The 18,652-nt window shown below is 44.6% G+C and overlaps 1 protein-coding gene across 1 annotated transcript in view; it reads right to left on the reverse strand.

Annotated features, from left to right (window-relative positions):
- The window catches only part of LOC126161283 (ATP-binding cassette sub-family C member 4-like), a 260,323-nt gene that overhangs the window by 195,450 nt on the left and 46,221 nt on the right, over positions 1–18,652 (reverse strand). The gene's annotated exons all lie outside the window — the stretch shown is intronic.

Consider the following 18,652-nt stretch of genomic DNA (forward strand, 5'->3'; position numbering starts at 1 on the left):
AGGCCACGGAGCTCACGAAGGCCGCGAGGATCCACATATGACCCAACCAAATAATGAAGGGCTGTGACAGTAACGGAATGACTATTCTAGGCTGGAGATTCTAAAAGTGAGAAGCCTAAAAACGTAAAGAAAGTCAATGGAATTGACAATACTAAAGTATGAAACTTCCTGGCAAATTAAAACTGTGCCGGGCCGAGACTCGAACTCTGGACCTTTGCCTTTCGCGGGCAAGTGCTCTACCAACTGAGCTACCCAAGCACGACTCACGCCCCGTCCTCACAGCTTTACTTCTGCCAGTACCTCGTCTCCTACCTTCCAAACTTCACAGAAGATCTACGCAACGAAGAAAGTGGACCCCTCACCTAAAGTGTTCCTGTAATTCTTCATCCGTTTGCAGCATTAAATCCTAGAGAACATACAAATGCCATACCATTTTCAAGCCTTTACAGGGTGCTTTAACAAGTGCACCACGAACTACTACTTCAAGAGAGAGACTGTAGCCAAGGTAGGATTTCCGTTTCAGACAAACACTTCACTTCACTTCATAGTTTACTAAGAGAAGAGATTTCTCCAAATCATTTTGAAGAACGTAGAAAAGACGCTTTAGCTGTCAAAGTGCGAACGAGGAGCAGAGGAGTAAGTTTCTGAAGTTTGCTTGGTTTTGTTGATAAGTCTTTTCATAGTGCTAGATATCCTTATGACACCGGCTATTCCGAAAGCCGGCTCCGCCCACAGGCACCACCCAACCAGAGTAATGGCGCACCCCACCCCACCCCGGCTTGACGGGAACTGTCCGGAGACTCGGTCCCGAGAAGACAGGAACCTGCTCTTGTTCATGGATGGGGAGGTGGTTGTTGTTGTGGTCTTCAGTCCTGAGACTGGTTTGATACAGCTCTCCATGCTGCTCAATCCTGTGCGAGCTTCTTCATCTCCCAGTACCTACTGCAACCTACATCCTTCTGAATCTGCTTAGTGTATTCATCTCTTGGTCTCCCTCTACGATTTTTACCCTCCACGCTGCCCTCCAATACTAAATTGGTGATCCCTTGATGCCTCAGAACATGTCCTACCAACCGATCCCTTCTTCTAGTCAAGTTGTGCCACAAACTTCTCTTCTCCCCAATCCTATTCGATACCTCATTAGTTACGTGATCTACCCACCTTATCTTCAGCATTCTTCTGTAGCACCACATTTCGAAAGCTTCTAGTCTCTTCTTGTCCAAACTATTTACCGTCCATGTTTCACTTCCATACATGGCTACACTCCATACAAATACTTTCAGAAATGACTTCCTGACACTTAAATCTATACTCGATGTTAACAAATTTCTCTTCTTCAGAAACGCTTTCCTTGCCACTGCCGGTCTACATTTTATATCCTCTCTACTTCGACCATCATCAGTTATTTTGCTCCCCAAATAGCAAAACTCCTTTACTACTTTAAGTGTCTCATTTCCTAATCTAATTCCCTCAGCAACACCCGATTTAATTTGACTACATTCCATTATCCTCGTTTTGCTTTTGTTGATGTTCATCTTATATCCTCCTTTCAAGACACTGTCCATTCCGTTCAACTGCTCTTCCAAGTCCTTTGCTGTCTCTGACAGAATTACAATGTCATCGGCGAACCTCAAAGTTATTATTTCTTCTCCATGGATTTTAATACCTACTCCGAATTTTTCTTTTGTTTCCTTTACTGCTTGCTCAATACACAGATTGAATAACATCGGGGATAGGCTACAACCCTGTCTCACTCCCTTCCCAACCACTGCTTCCCTTTCGTGTCCCTCGACTCTTATGACTGACATCTGGTTTCTGTACAAATTGTAAATAGCCTTTCACTCCCTGTATTTTACCCCTGCCACCTTTAGAATTTGAAAGAGAGTATTCCAGTCAATATTGTCAAAAGCTTTCTCTAAGTCTACAAATGCTAGAAACTTAGGTTTGCCTTTCCTTAATCTATTTTCTAAGATAAGTCGTAGGTTCGGTATTGCCTCACGTGTTCCAACATTTCTACAGAATCCAAACTGATCTTCCCCGAGATCAGCTTCTACTAGCTTTTCCATTCGTCTGTAAAGAATCCGCGTTAGTATTTTGCAGCTGTGACTTATTAAACTGGTAGTTCGGTAATTTTCAAATCTGTCAACACCTGCTTTCTTCGGGATTGGAATTATTATGTTCGTCTTGAAGTCTGAGGGTATTTCGCCTGTTTCATACATCTTGCTCACCAGATGGTCGAGTTTTGTCAGGACTGGCTCTCCCAAGGCCGTCAGTAGTTCTAATGGAATGTTGTCTACTCCGGGGGCCTTGTTTCGACTTAGGTCTTTCAGTGATCTGTCAAACTCTTCACGCAGTATCGTATCTCCTATTTCATCTTCATCTACAGCCTCTTCCATTTCCATAATATTGTCCTCAAGTACATCGCCCTTGAATAAACCCTCTATATACTCCTTCCACCTTTCTGCTTTCCCTTCTTTGCTTAGAACTGGGTTTCCATCTGAGCTCTTGATGCTCATACAAGTGGTTCTCTTATCTCCAAAGGTCTCTTTAATTTTCCTGTAGGCAGTATCTATCTTACCCCTAGTGAGATAAGCCTCTACATCCTTATATTTGTCCTCTAGCGATCCCTGATTAGCCATTTTGTGGACTGACCACAATCTATTGGTTATGACCTGTAGATTAAAACTGAAGAAACTGCAAAAAGGTGGGAATTTAAGGAGATGGTACCTGGATAAACTGAAAGAACCAGAGGTTGTAGAGAGTTTCAGGGAGAGCATAAGGGAACAATTGACAGGAATGGGGGAAAGAAATACAGTAGAAGAAGAATGGGTAGCTCTGAGGGATGAAGTAGTGAAGGCAGCAGATGGGGAGGTAAGACCTCGGATATGAATAGTGCATTCCCTGCGTAGCCAGAGGGGCTACCGCCGTACGACGCCACACACGGACTGGCTACTGTGCCTGCTGTTTGGAGACTTGTCGCACGGCCCGTACTTCAGCAAAAATTGTCTGAAATGGTGGAGGTCAAATGTAGGGACCGACTGTGACCTAACGTAACCGAAGTCGGAGGTGGAAAAGTACGAGCTAGCTAGTTTGTCAGCATCGTATCTGCCCTAGAAAGCGTGTAGTCACACAGTTCGCAGCACAGGAAAGGAAGTACTGCAATTCCTTGGGCCCCCCATGCAAGTTACGCACGTGCTCAAAAATGTACTGTGAATGCCGTGGGGCGCAGAAATGACACTCACTTCCATATCCAAGAGACTGTAGTACACCCGACACTCATTTGATGTTCGTTGCATGCCTTCTTCACTGTGTTGCGATTTTAATGGTCAGAAAAGTAATTCAAATGGTGAAGGCGGCGGCCAGAAATCAGTCGCGAGTTCCGACGTCGGCATCTGCCACGGACACGTGTCCATCGCCTGTGAGCCGACTGTATCAACTTTCCCCACAGAGGAGAGGCGCCGCCAGTAGAAGCACACAAGCAGTTTAATACTTCGGACACCAACTTTGTGTTAAAGACTGTGCCCACGATTTTCTCGGCGCGCGAGACACATATCGCTCAAAAACTGGACTCATTTCGTGTGACGACAATGTACTGACGTCTCGCGACGTGCCCCTTGGCTGGTGCTGCCTTCTGTTGTCAGTTTCTGGAATTATTTCGAAAGTCAGACTAGAGAACCCAACAGTTGCTTTCGCGAATGGCCGAGCCAGTATGATCACACTCACGTAATTTCGTAGGTATACACGATACTTTCGCAGTTCTCTATAATTCTGTTACAGATTCGTAATGTTTGTTCAGTGGGCAATAAATTTTCCGAGTTCAAGAAAGAAGAAATTGCTCGATAACTCACCTCGCACTTTTTTTAAAGGTTTATAATCCATCAAAGAACTAACATGAACATGAAAATTTATCTTTAAACTTTGCCATTTTTTGTATGTACTGCTCTGAAAATACATCAACTGCGAATGCGCCAGCTATGCATTGAAAATTTACGTAAATGGCCGCTTTCCTAGGTCCAATATTCTTGTAAGTTGTTGGTCTCCAAAGTTATCAACAAATCTGAAACCAATGTTCGGACCCAAACGGGTGAGCCAGAATATTATGACCAGTGCCCACCACAAGACATTACCGGCTCGTCTCAAGTACATAAGCGACCACAACAGACATGGAGGATCATTTTGTCGACGATACTGGTTGCAAATCGGAAATCCACTTACATAAGCGACTTCCGCAAAGGGCAGATTGCCTTCGCCTGGCGCTGCGAACGAACATGTAGGGGATGGCGAAGCTGGTTGCCTGTTCGCCAGCTGTTGTGAGCAACTGTCGAGGACAGTGGAACAGTGACCGGCTTACAACGTGTTCGACGTACACGCCTCATCACAGAACGTGGATATCGGAGGCTTGCCTACTTTGTGAAGTTGAACAGGCGGCGATTTGTGACAGATTTGACGACAGGTGCGGGCACTACTGTTTCGGAACAATTATTAACATGGGCGTCGGCACACTCAAACCCTACGTGTTCACCAAATTATCAGTGCACTGAGCATGGGATCATTTATAGTGGACTGTGGATCGTGTTTCTTGTTACAGTTGGAGGAGAACTGTCTGCTTTGCCTTGTCGATTTTCAAGAAGTTTTGGGCATAATTGTGAGTAAAGTTGCGAGTCTGATAAATGTACTTAACATCTGTAGTATCGGTATAATCATATTCTTCGTAAGTATGTTTTGAGACCAAAGATGTTACATTAAGCGGGAGTAGCTGTGTGTAGTGCGTGTTAGTCTGGCAATGTGCTGTGTTTGTAAAGGATGGAAGCTGGCCTGTGTGTGGTGGAGGCAGCAATGTGTGTGTGTGTGTGTGTGTGTGTGTGTGTGTGTGTGTGTGTGTGTGTGTGAGAGAGAGAGAGAGAGAGAGAGAGAGAGAGAGAGAACATTAGATATAGTTTACGTTTAATGTAGAAATATTATAATGCAACATATGGGTATGTCATAATTGAAACAAGTTTCAAGGAAAATAATTGTAAATAGGAGAGAACTTCATGAAAGGGTAGGGTGTCCATTTCATTTTCATTGAAAAAGGGGACAATTAAAATATATTAGAGAAAAACCTGGGACAATGAGGGAAAAAAGGGACAAATATTGTATTGACTAACTTTAATGCACATACGAATTTACCTTTACAACGTGCACTCATATGATCCCAAATCACTTTTTACAATTATTCTGCCACACTGTCACCGTACTTTTCACTTTTATGTACTTCATCAAGAAGTGCATTTTCGTTTGAAATTGTATCATAAAAGTCAGTACACGATACACTGTTAAAGTGTGTTTTGGCAATGAGCAAGGCCCTCACTGTTTCAACTTTCATTCTGTTTTTTTCACCTGACCACAAAGAGTTCACTACCGAAAAAACACGTTTTACAGTATTATTTGAGCCAGGAATTGCCAGACAAAACTCCACCAAATTAATCTTTTTTCATGTTGATGGTTTTACTTTTGAAATAAGCAAATATTTTACACCACGTTGCACTGACACTGTCTCCTTCACTTTTTATGAAGTTCTGTGCACACGAACATTCATCGAACAGTTGGTCTTCATCAACAGGAAAATTTGGTACAATACTTTTAACAAGAACACAACGGTCCTGAATATCCTACCACTGTATCTGCTCCTTTTCAGTATTAACCCAGTCAAATGTTTTAAAAGGTGTGAGAAATGGCAAACACCGTTCTTTAATATACTCAAAGCAAGAGTCATAGAAGATGTCAACATAAATATGAAATTGTTCTACAGCAATTTCACCCTCTTCTTCCAGCTTTCTTAGAGTCTCATGTACAAAGGATGTGAGAAATCTTTCAGATTTTCTACACTGTAATTTGCCCAATAAATTGTTTATTTCTTGATAAACTTCCACTATTGTGATTTCTTGTTCCTCAACACATTTAATTGTTGTAGAGAAAGGTTTTAGCTGGCTAACAAAAAAATGTAGAAGAACAATAGACACAGGGTTATCAAAGAGTTGTTTAAGGATAACAGGACACTTATCAAGGGAAATGAAATATGATTTCAAAGCAGGAAATATCTCTACAATTATTTCCAACGCTGGTAGCAGAGATAGCCACCTTGTCTTGCTGTGCCCATGTACAGCTTTGTATTCAGTTTCAGTAAACTTACAGAATGCCTTCAGAAATTCAAACCTTACTGTATATATGTGGAAATGCTGGTAGATTTTGTTTACAATTAATTGGCAATCGATGGGTAGGCAATCTGAGGCAGTTTGTAAGGAACTGTACACCACATGTGCTGGACAGCCAACACCTACTATATTATTCACTGTTCTGTTGCAGTTTACAGAACAAATTGTTTTTTCCTTTCCCCTGCTTACCACCAAAATTGGTGTTGGTGTTAGTGTTGGCTGCAGAAACTGCAATCACCTTTCCCCTCAAGATCATATTTCTTTAAAACCTCCAGCTCATAATTCTGAAGTAAATCTGAAGTTTCTCCACCTAAATTAACCAATTCGAGCACTTTCACCGTGATGCCATTTTCAGGGTGAAAATACCTGATAAGGAGAGGAACTAACTTCAAATCCAGATGATTCGATGTATCAATCATTACAGAAATGAATCCAGCACTTTTCAGTTCATTTAAAACCTGCTGAGCTGCATACGGTGCAACAACACTTGAAATGATTGCATTACATTTTGTATGTCCACATGTGAATTTAGGACTGAAAAGTTTTTTTTAACAACTGCTGTAGTACAGTCCATTGACTTAAAGCTATGGTTATGCATTGCACTGTGGTATGCAAACGTTGCTTTTTGTGCTGCCAACTGCCTATCCATTTCTGTTACTGATTTTAACTTTACATAGTAATCACTCACGGATTTATTTGCTCTTTTCGTTTGATCACTCATGCGATGTTTCTTCGTCTTAATGTATCACGATGTTAGACCTTCCACCATGACCAATAGCAAATTTTGATCTGCACAACGTACATTCTACAGTTTCTCCACTACCAGTGATAAAAGGAAACTCGCTTTTTATATTGCTGTTAAAATTACACTTTCCTTTTGGCATAATGAGACAGTGATTGCACAGTGCAGAACATTAACAGTGTGGCGAGGAAAGCCAGAGAGGAAGTATCAGTGGTGTAGGGTATATCTGGACCGAAAGGACGGATTCAGTGGATCGATTTAGAAGAAAAGAATCTTCGTTCTTATTCGTAACCTATAGTGCGTTTAAAATTACTTGCTATTTTTGACAGTTCGATACATGTTTGGGGTATGTTTAAAGTCATCACACGCTTCCTAGCGTAAATAATTGCGCAGTTAATAGCAAGTCAAACAGGCAGTAGCGTAAAATACTTTAGCCAAGCGGAATCATAAAAAACGGGACATTTGAGCGTCCCAAAAAAACTTGCGGGACAGCAGGACATTTTGGTAAAAAACGGGACGAATGGACACCCTATGAAATGGTGTATTATTGTTATGGGTTAATGAAGCAAAGCATAGTTATACCTGCGAGTCTTGGTTCTCATTATCAGTCGAAAAGATTAGTTCCCAAGCTCATTTCCTTTCATGACTGTTCGCTTGCTCGTATTTCACATAGCGAGTTGTACGCTGCGAAGCTTTTTGGGATAATTTGTAAGACAGTCTTGCATTGCTTATGACAAGTACGGTAAATGAAATTTGATTTTGTACTGTCTCACCATTATCTTAAAAGTAACAGATTGTAGGACAGACGAACGTTCCGTGTACATAGGCATGCCAATAAATTTTATTACCATCAAAATTGATGTCCATTGTAGGACACAGTGATTGTCAGAGAGTATTTGTGAAAATAATATCAGTATCAGTTCTGAGCCTTAACATCAGTAAAAGTTTTCAGTAAAGTGCTATCTTGTGATTTTTGTAGCAGTTCTATCAGACAGTCACATGCAGGGGCGGTTCTAGAAGTCTGTCAAGGAGGGGGCTAACGGCAGAGGGGAGGGGATTTGCGGGAATGGAATATCGCTTAACAGAAGGAGAGTTGGGGTCCTCCACCGACAAACTGGTAAAATTTGGTGTTGCTTAAAGTAGTTTTTGGTAACTGTTTTGGAGTTCAGGGTAAAAACGTGTCTACAGAATGTGTGCGCCCCGGAAAATAATAGGATTTGACCTAGATGTCCGGCGATTTGGAAGTTTTTGTCTGGGATCAGCATTTCAAGTGCTGGTAGGCATACCCGGCGTATTTAGCTTTCTTGATTATTGTTAGTACTCTTACATTAATATACATGCAGTGTATATTAATATATAATAAGACGCCCATTTTAAGTTAAATGATATTTGTTGGTTAGTTAGTAAGCTATTTGCCACTCTTATGCTTTTGTTAAAATGTGTTTGAAATACATTGCAACCTATATTTCTACATACATATATAAAAAAAAAGATTGAATCTGTTGAAGTAACATATTCGCAGATTTCTGAAGTCATTTTATCCAGTTTAATGTGATACGCCATTGGAGGGGGGGGGGGGAGAATCTATAGCCTCCATAGCCCCCATAGGCCCCCGTCCCCTTGCCACCGCCCTGGCCACAAGCGTTAATTTTTATGTTCGTTTTCTGTGTAATATTAATGACAGTTGTCGTTTAGTTATTGCTTGCGAGACTAAAGATAAGGATTAACAATATTCAGGGCCAACATCTTAATCTGGGTCGTTTGTTTTGCAGTAAAAGAGCATAAGTAAATTTCTTTGTATTGCTTTCTCGCAGGCGAATTATTTGATGTACTAGATTGTCTGGATTTGCCATCGTGTAGCGTGACCTTCACATACTTCCGTTCAAAATTTAATTTTAACGCAGTTATGTTGCCGTACACTGTGAGTCACGTAATTCGATATCAAAATGAGTCTTGTACATTTACCAGGGGAGGGGGAGGAGGAGAGTGTTCGACTGGGCTTCCATGGGACCTGCTGCTGTAATCTGTGGCACCGTAACATCTGGGAACTACGTGAACATTGTTGCGAACCACCTGCACCCCTTCGTGACTTTCCATGTCGTCCCCAATGGTTATGGCATCTTACAGCAGGATAACTGTTCGTGTTACTAAGCCAAAATCGTGCTCCAGTTGTTTGAAGAACGTGATGATTAACTCACAGTGATGTCTTGGCCACCAAATTCGCCTGATCTGAACGCAATCGAGCACACCAGGAGTGCTGAGTCCAGTCCAGCACCAACGAACTACCGTCACCGAGGCAGAACCACCAGCTTTCATCACGAAACACAACACACCTCCACCCTGCCCTCGAGTGAACCCTCGCCTGATAACAACAGAAGTCGCAAATGGCGGTGATTTGGCGCCAGTGGAATGCACGCTACAGGGCTTCTGGTTCGGAGCTGTACACAGTTCGTTGTGTCACTGTGGTGCCCGCTGTTGCTCAAGCTGCTGCTGCTGCTGCTGCTGCTGCTGCACGTGCAGCACGATGCGCCACAGCCACACGCCGAACACAACGGTCTTCCCTCTCGGCAGCGCCACGTGGCCGCCGAGAGCCTGCGTTTTGCAATCTTATTCTCGTGACCACCGTTACCAGCAATCACGTACAGCGACTACATTCCTGCCAAGTCCTTATGCTTTTAGTTAGACGTCCGAAACATCTGACATTTAGTGAATTATTCGAAGGTTCGTATCTTTAGTTTCCATTAAGTTAGGACGCAGTCGCACTAGGTCTCAAATCCGTATACCCGTATCTCCGAACAACCACGCTTTGCGAAAGGGTTACAATACAGTGTTAAGGAGTTAGAGGTACCACACACTGCTGCTGACTCTCCGGCATGCACTTCGCAGTGCTCGCTGTGTTTATGGAAGTTTATGTGGGGAAAGAAGCAAGAACAGTGTGCAAATAGTCATTCCGTGTAGTGACGGCTACGTTAGATCCAATCACGTGCAATCGTGTACTTGTGACAATGGGAGCATTAGAAACGTGACCATTTCAGTTATCGTCTATCATTGTCGCCACCATCACCTCTTATCGGCAAGCTGTGACCAAGAAGAGAGACAGGCACGGGGGGAGGGGGGGGGGGGGACTGTATGGAGCCACTGTGAGAGCGTGACGCGTCAAGGACGCAGGATGCTGGCGGTCCACGCCGAGACGCCTCCACCGGCGAGGTTGCCAGGATGTTGCGTAAAGTTACCTCAGAGTGCGTGACCTCGATATTCCGGCACTCTTATGTGAAAGGAATGAGGGATTAAAAATAAAGTACCTGGTATTAGTAGATAGTTAAGTCTCCAAATCATTACAGTCAGATTTTTGCGTAAGTGAAAAAAACTGTGGCAATCATTATGCAAACAGGGAAAGTAACATCATTAAAGTTATTTCCATACTACTTTCGAAGTTAATAAATACATTATCAACTCTTTTCATCCAGAAACTCACAACCAGTCTGCGGCGATGATTTTCCTACGAAACTGACATACTGCTGTCTAATTTTAGACATTTGAAAATGAATTTTTCTTCTGCTAATTGCGATTCCAATATGTTAATCAATGGAAAGAGGTAAAGTATGTAGCGAGAAACCCGTAAGTAAATTTCTTTAGGTTTTTTTTTTATTAGTCACAATGCCTTTTGGATGTTAAATTGGTCTTCAGGTAAGACCGTTTTTTAGTTTTACACCATAGCTCTCAGTAACTGACTGTACACAAATTTTAAACAGAACTTTCGTTGAACATTTAACAAAAAAGTAAAAGCTACTGAAAATACATTGGTACATACTTTGTACAATATTCTGATACCATCAAAATTATGAAATTTTTTAAATTTTATGGCACAATTGTTTTAGACTCTCTGGAAACTAAGGACTGCGAGAAATTTCGCGTTAACCAATATCAATCCGAAAATTTATCTGAAGACAGTACATAGAAAAAAAAACCGTTACCGGTTACTTCAGAGAAATGCATTTCTGCACAAACTTTCAGTTTACATATATTTAATTATGTAAAAGTTAAGGCTGTTGCTTTTCTGAGATACGGCTCAGAGCTTAAACCAAGATCGTTAGCTGAACAATCAGTTTAGGCTCAGAACAGCGTTAATATTAATAAAAGTGGCCAGCTGCGAGTTTGGCACAAGCTCAAGGGATCCGCACAAAATTATGTATACAGGCAGTTTGTCCATCCCAGGAATGTAGAATCTCTACGATTTGTGTGTGTTATCGACAATGATGATGGCAAGGTATCGGTCCCCCAAATTTCAAGACTTTCTCGAAAGAAATACTTTTTTCGTGTGATATAATTACAAACTAACATCTATCGGATTTTTCCTTTTGTTCTACTGTGAAACTTTGCTTCTTGCCAAATTCATGCAACTGGCTCAACGGGAAGTTCCCTACAGGTTTTTATGAGTGTTTGCGAGTATCAAAATATGAGAGAAATAGCGTCTTTTGATTCCATTGACTTTGAAGCTTTTTTACCTCGCCAACTTGGTAAGTCTATACACTCCTGGGGTGAAGGGTTTTTAACGCACAGACGGTTAACAAAATTACCAGTAAACGTTCCGTTTTACCGATTGAGGTTGTGAACCCTGAAAGTGACCGGTTGGATGTGTGTTTGAATTAATAGTTCAGTACGAAGTGAAAGTCAATATTTTACATACGTTACATAGTGTAAAACTAAAGCTTAGTGAGAGTCCTGTCAGTTTACGATTCAAGAAAGTTACAGTGTAAGTGTATTTCAAAGGCGGTGAAATAAATTGTACTTTACAAGAAAGCCTAGCTGCTGACCGCCTGAACTTTCTTGCTGTGTCATCTCCGCACCATCGTTACTATTTTCAGTTGTCCACTGGGTGCCCCCGACACGGCCGCGTGTGACGTAGCAGCCGGCATCCTTGGAAGAAGTCCAGGGCTACGGCCGGCTGTTGACCTTGGCCGACGCCGACTTCGCAGACACCTCTGCAACGCGCAACTGCTTTCTGAGTAGCCTGTACCGCGGGAACACCACGTCCCCCACCTCCTCTCTCTCTCTCTCTCTCTCTCTCTCTCTCTCTCTCTCTTTCATTCATTTCTGGTGACGGGAAAATAGCTCGTTCTCTACGCTTAACATTAGCAAAAATCCGAATAAGATGTCGAACTGCGCTTCCATATGCGAAACAGAGCAATGCCCTCTAATCGCTTTGAGACCTCAAGGTTCAAAATGACATTCTTGCTTAAAGACAGAACCAATTTATGATAAGCCCTAACATCATTCTATGATAAGCCTAACATCATTCTATGATAAGCCTAACATCATTCTATGATTTACGCTTCTCACAGAGCACATCACACTGTGCAATTCTCACATGAGGCATGTAATTCACTCCAATTGGCATAATTTTCTGAAGTCAGAGCTGCATCAAAAGGAAAGTACAGGCTGGCGCATGGAAAACCGGCTCCGAGTACAGACTGCTGGCCGGTTACGCACGAATTGTTTCCCGCCACGGTCAGAGATACAACAAGAAATAGCTAAACATGTGAGAATTAGATAGTAAAGAAATAACAAATAAGTTAATACGAAGGTCTATAATTACTTATCTTATCTTGTCTTTATATCACATTACATGCCGAAAAGACCTTGTGCTTCACTGCACTTCTGCGCCCGCCCTAACATTTTAACACACCCTTTACGCAACTCTACCGCCTCTGTTCACAAAATTTCATTACGAATATTGTCGTTCCGAGTCTTCTGAAGTTATTAGGTTATTTTCGACTGTTTTCCGTCAGCCCTGCCCCACAGACATGTCACAAGTGGTCAGGACTGCGAACGCAGTGGCCTCAATCCTTTGACAGTCCCTCCCTCTGTCGATCTCTCGTGAATTCGTGAAACTGACTCGCGTGAAGTGTACAGGCCCTCCCATCTTGTTGAAAGACAAGATACGCGTGGTCACGAGGGTCAACTGTGGGTAAAATTCGTCAAAGATTCGCATATACACAGCATTGTTTAACGTTTCAAAAATTATGGGACCCACAATCCACCTTCCTCGCACGGCACACCACACTCTCGATTATTCCACCGTGAAGAGGTTCCTCATTAATCCTATAATGACTGTTGCCTAGTACCAGTTGTAATCTGATTCCATGTGTCCTGTCAGATGAAACCAGTGTTCTTCGCTAATGAAATACAGCAGCGAATCCACTCTCAACACAAACAATAATTCACACTTTTGCCTTATCTTCCTCCTCCATTTCTTGGCCACACGTCATTTTGTAGGTCTTTCTTCCTGTGTGGCGTAAAACACGTTTACAAGACCTCCGCGAAACTTTCCCTTGTTACGGCAATTTATGTGGATCATTGATGCTCTAATATCCGCGATCACAACAAGTTTACGAACGGACGGAGCTGCTCTTTTTTACCTCTGCAACTAACTGATTCTGTAGCACGCCACCTTGTCACCAAATCCTGTGTAACGCTCTTTGTTCATGTGGAAAATCCAGCAAACTAATTTCCACAAATATCCCGTGTTTCCTTAAATGAAACCGCAGACACGTACGCCTTCACTATTACTATTCTTTCTTGAAGATGATACATCTCGCTGAGATATTTACTTCACACCTTCGCAACGGCTTTCGTACTGGCAATAGAAAACGTAGTCGCAGCAGCTCGAAACTATAGATGACAATTCGCGGGCGACAAAGAGCACTCTAGCACTGGGGACCAGTTTTCATGCGACGTCCTGCAGTTTCCGTACAGCTGGAATAACTACAAAAACAAAAGTAGAGGAAAAGGCAATTAATTACGTAAGTTTAACATGCCATTAGCCGTACAATTTGCTACACACACTGTAAGTAGACTGTCTATGTTTTCTTATTGGCAACGTTACGTAGCGCTCTATATGAAAATCACTGGCTGTGCTGTGTGCAGTCTGTGGCTAGTTTGCATTGTTGTCTGCCATTGTAGTGTTGGGCAGTCGGATGTGAACAGCGCGTAGCGTTGCGCATAGAGGTGGGCCAAACGGTTATTCTGGAGTAACCGTTATCACAGTTCCAGTTATTCTTTGATAACCGTTATCGTTAACCGTTATTAATAACTGCCAAGTTATTTTTCGCTAGCGAATACCGATAACTCCGACAGTTAAATAACGACATAGTTGGAATGATTCCGGAATCCATCTGTTTAGTTATCAGTATAACTGCGAGTAGTGTGAAATAGCAGGAATGTCGTATGAATCGTGTCATAACCTTAGCTTATTAACTCCGGGTACATTTTAGTTGATGTTACAACGATTATTAGTGTTTCATATTATATGTTTTTTTTTTTTTTTTTTTGTGGTTTTAGGGCGCAAAACTTCTATGGTCATTAGCGCCCAGCCCGTGACTTAAGACAGTAAAAAACCGAAATTTAAAACCAGCAGCAATGGGAACAAAGTCAGAAAATTGGAGAAACTAAAAATAGAAGACTGCTTAAAAATCCACTACAGAAAGGGGGTGATTGTCCCCAAAAAAAGCTTCAAATGACTGACGTCATTGCACTGTCACTAATAAACTGTAGAACGCGGTCGGCGGAGCGCGTGTCATCTGCTAAAATCGACGATAGATCAGGCGATAGCTGTAGACGGGAGCGTAACGGATTAAAATAGGGGCATTCAATTAAAAGGTGTCTTACCGTCCACAGCTGAGAGCAGTGGGGACAGAGTGGGGGAGGATCGCCGCTTAAAAGATGTCGATGGCTAAAACGACAATGCCCTATCCGGAGTCTAGCTAAAATTACCTCCTCCCGACGACGCGTTCGGGAGGAAGAGGTCCAAGCGCAAGGAAGGGCTTTCACTTCCCGCAATTTATTACAGGGAAGTGCCGACCAATGGGCATGCCATAATTGAGCAACATGGCGACATAAATCGTTCCGAAGATCGGTGAAGGGAAGCGACTGAATAGCTGGCCGAGGAAGAGAGACTGCGGCCTTGGCCGCTATATCGGCCGCCTCATTCCCACAGATACCAGCGTGTCCCGGGAGCCAGAGGAACGCCACCGAGACGCCCCTCAGGTGAAGCAAGCGCAGACAGTCCTGAATCCGGTGGACCAGAGGGTGCACAGGGTAAAGAGCTTGGAGACTGAGGAGAGAGCTGAGAGAATCTGAGCAGATAACGTACTGTATCCGCTGATGACGGCGGATGTAGTGGACAGCCTGGAGAACAGCGTAAAGCTCCGCAGTATAAACCGAACACTGGTCGGGAAGCCGAAAGCGATTTGGGGTGTCGCCAACAATATAGGCACTCCCTACACCTAACGATGTTTTCGAGCCGTCGGTGTAAATAAATGTGGCGTCCGTCATTTCTGCACATAGAGCAGCAAATGCCCGACGATAAACAAGTGTAGGGGTACCATCCTTGGGAAATTGACAAAGGTCACGGAGCAGGCAGATCCGGGGACGGAGCCAAGGCGGAGCTGTACCCCAAGTTGTCAAGAAGGTTTTAGGAAAGCGGAAGGAAAGAGAATGGAGCAGTTGACGGAAGCGGACTCCCGGGGGTAGTAGGGAGGAGGGGCGGCCTGCATACCCTACATCAAAGGAGGCGTCGAAAAAAAGGTCGTGGGCTGGATTAGCAGGCATGGAAGACAGACGGCTAGCGTAACGACTCAGGAGGACTGCTCGCCGATTGGACAGCGGAGGTTCAGCAGTCTCAGCATAAAGGCTTTCCACAGGGCTAGTGTAGAAAGCTCCAGACACTAAACGTAATCCACGGTGGTGGATAGAGTCGAGACGCCGAAGAATAGACGGCCGAGCAGAGGAGTAGACTATGCTTCCATAGTCCAATTTCGAGCGCACTAAGGCGCGATAGAGGCGGAGAAGGACCACTCGGTCCGCTCCCCAGGAGGTACCATTCAGGACACGGAGGGTGTTAAGTGATCGCAGACAGCGAGCCGAAAGATAGGAAACGTGGGAGGACCAGCATAGTTTTCTGTCAAACATAAGACCCAAGAATTTAGCGACGTCTGAAAACGGAAGGTTGACAGGACCTAGATGTAAGGAGGGCGGAAGAAACTCCTTACGTCGCCAAAAATTGACACAAACGGTCTTACTGGGTGAAAAACGGAAGCCAGTTTCGATGCTCCACGAGTGGAGGCGATCGAGACATCCTTGAAGACGTCGTTCAAGAAGGCTGGTCCGTTGAGAGCTGTAGTAGATCGCAAAATCGTCCACAAAGAGGGAGCCCGAGACATCTGGAGGGAGACAATCCATAATTGGATTTATGGCGATGGCAAACAGTACAACACTCAGCACGGATCCCTGGGGTACCCCGTTTTCTTGGGAGAAGGTACGGGAGAGAGTAGTGTTCACCCGCACCCGAAAAGTGCGCTCTGCCATAAATTCGCGAAGAAAAAGGGGCAGCCGGCCTCGAAAGCCCCAAGAGAACAGTGTGCGGAGGATGCCTGTCCTCCAACAGGTATCGTATGCTCTCTCCAGATCAAAAAATATTGCTACCGTTTGGCGTTGCCGGAGAAAATTGTTCATGATATAAGTGGAGAGAGCGACAAGATGGTCAACTGCAGAACGATGCTTCCGAAATCCGCATTGGGCTGGTGTTAAAAGGCTGCGGGATTCCAGCCACCAAGCTAAACGGTAATTCACCATACGCTCCAAAACCTTACAGACACTACTCGTGAGAGAAATGGGTCGATAGCTAGAGGGGAGATGTTTGTCCTTTCCAGGTTTCGGAACGGGAACGACAATAGCTTCCCGCCACCGTCTGGGAAAGGTGCTGCCGGTCCAAATTCGATTATAAAGGCGAAGGAGGTAACGCAGACTATGGGTGGATAAATGCAGCAACATTTGGACATGGATACCATCCGGTCCTGGGGCGGAGGAGCGAGAAGATGAGAGGGCATGTTGGAGTTCCCGCAGGGAGAAAACAGTATTGTAGCTTTCGTGATTTTGGGAGGAGAAAGCAAGAGGTCGCACTTCCGCTGCACGTTTCTTCGGGAGAAACGCTGGCGGGTAATTTGAAGAGCTCGAAATCTCAGCAAAGTGCTGACCCAACGAGTTAGAAATTGCGACGGGGTCCACTAAGGTATCATGCGCGACAGTGAGCCCAGAAACCGGGGAGAAACTAGGCGCGCCTGAGAACCGTCTAAGCCGACTCCAAACTTCCGAGGAGGGAGTGAAGGTGTTAAATGAGCTAATAAAGAATTTCCAGCTTGCCTTCTTGCTATCGCGGATGACGCGACGGCATCGCGCACGGAGCTGCTTATAGCGGATACAGTTGGCCAAAGTAGGATGGTGACGGAAAATGCGAAGAGCACGTCGCCGCTCACGTATTGCGTCACGGCATGCCTCGTTCCACCAAGGAACTGGGGGGCGCCGGGGCAATTCGGAGGTGCGTGGTATTGAACGTTCCGCAGCTGTAAGGATAACGTCGGTAATGTGTGTGACCTCATCGTCGACGCTGGGAAAGCGACGGTCATCGAATGTCGCGAGAGACGAAAAAAGTGTCCAATCGGCTTGGGCAAACTTCCAGCGTCGCGGGCGCATATATGGCAGTTGAGGCTGCAGTCTGAGGACACATGGAAAGTGGTCACTCGAGTGTGTATCATCAAGGGCGAACCATTCGAAGCGCCGAGCTAGCGGAACAGTACCGACCGCAAGGTCCAAATGAGATAAGGTTGTCGTGGAGGCAGACAAAAATGTGGGGACCCCAGTGTTGAGGCAAACTAGATCCGCTTGGTGGAAGACGTCTAGCAATACGGAGCCACGTGGACAAGGGTGTGGAGATCCCCAAAGCGGGTGGTGGGCATTGAAGTCCCCAACCAGCAAATAGGGGGGTGGAAGCTGACCAAGAAGATGAAGGAGATCAGCTCGTGCCATTGGTGTGGACGATGGAATGTATACAGTACAAAGAGAGAACGTGTATCCGGAAAGTGAAAGACGGACGGCGACAGCTTGGAAGGAAGTGTTTAAGGGGATTGGGTGATAATGGAGAGTATCACGGAGAAGAATCATGAGTCCTCCATGGGCTGGAGAGCCTTCAACAGAGGGGAGATCATATCGGACAGACTGAAAATGAGGGAGAACAAAGCGGTCATGGGGACGCAGCTTTGTTTCCTGAAGACAGAAGATGACCGGCGAGTAGGAGCGTAAGAGGACCGACAATTCATCCCGATTGGCTCGAATGCCGCGGATATTCCAGTGGATAATGGACATGGGGTGAAAAGAGAATGGAGGAATGTGACCAAAGTTGCTGTCAACTCAAAGACTGCTCGGAGCTAGCAACCGACAGCATGGAATGGCATTCAGCCGAAGGCAGAAGATCCTGATCCATAAGTTGGTCAGGAGCAGTCCCTGCCACCAGCGATCGGCCGGTTGACCGGCCACCAGCAGTGCGCCTCGGCGACACAGAAGATGGCCGAGGGCGATTTCCGCCAGGTGGTGCTGTAGAGGGGGCACGCCTTGGCGGAGAAGGAGAGGAACTGGGTTTCTTTGTAGCCTTCTTGGAAGAATGTTGTTTAGAGGAAGGAGGAACCGATAGTTGTGAAGCTGCGGTCCGTAAAAACTCTTCACGAGTATGCTCTTTTTTCGAAGACTTGGCGTCCGACTTTTGGGCTCGAGATGTAGCAGAACCCGACGAAGGGTGAGCCATAGAGTGGGCAGGCGAAAGTGGTGAGGTTGAACGAGCGATCTTTGCGCTGGCCGATCTGACGACCGTGGTACTAAAGGTGAG

The sequence above is a fragment of the Schistocerca cancellata genome, chromosome 2 (genome assembly GCF_023864275.1).
Source record: "Schistocerca cancellata isolate TAMUIC-IGC-003103 chromosome 2, iqSchCanc2.1, whole genome shotgun sequence".
Lineage (NCBI taxonomy): Eukaryota > Metazoa > Arthropoda > Insecta > Orthoptera > Acrididae > Schistocerca > Schistocerca cancellata.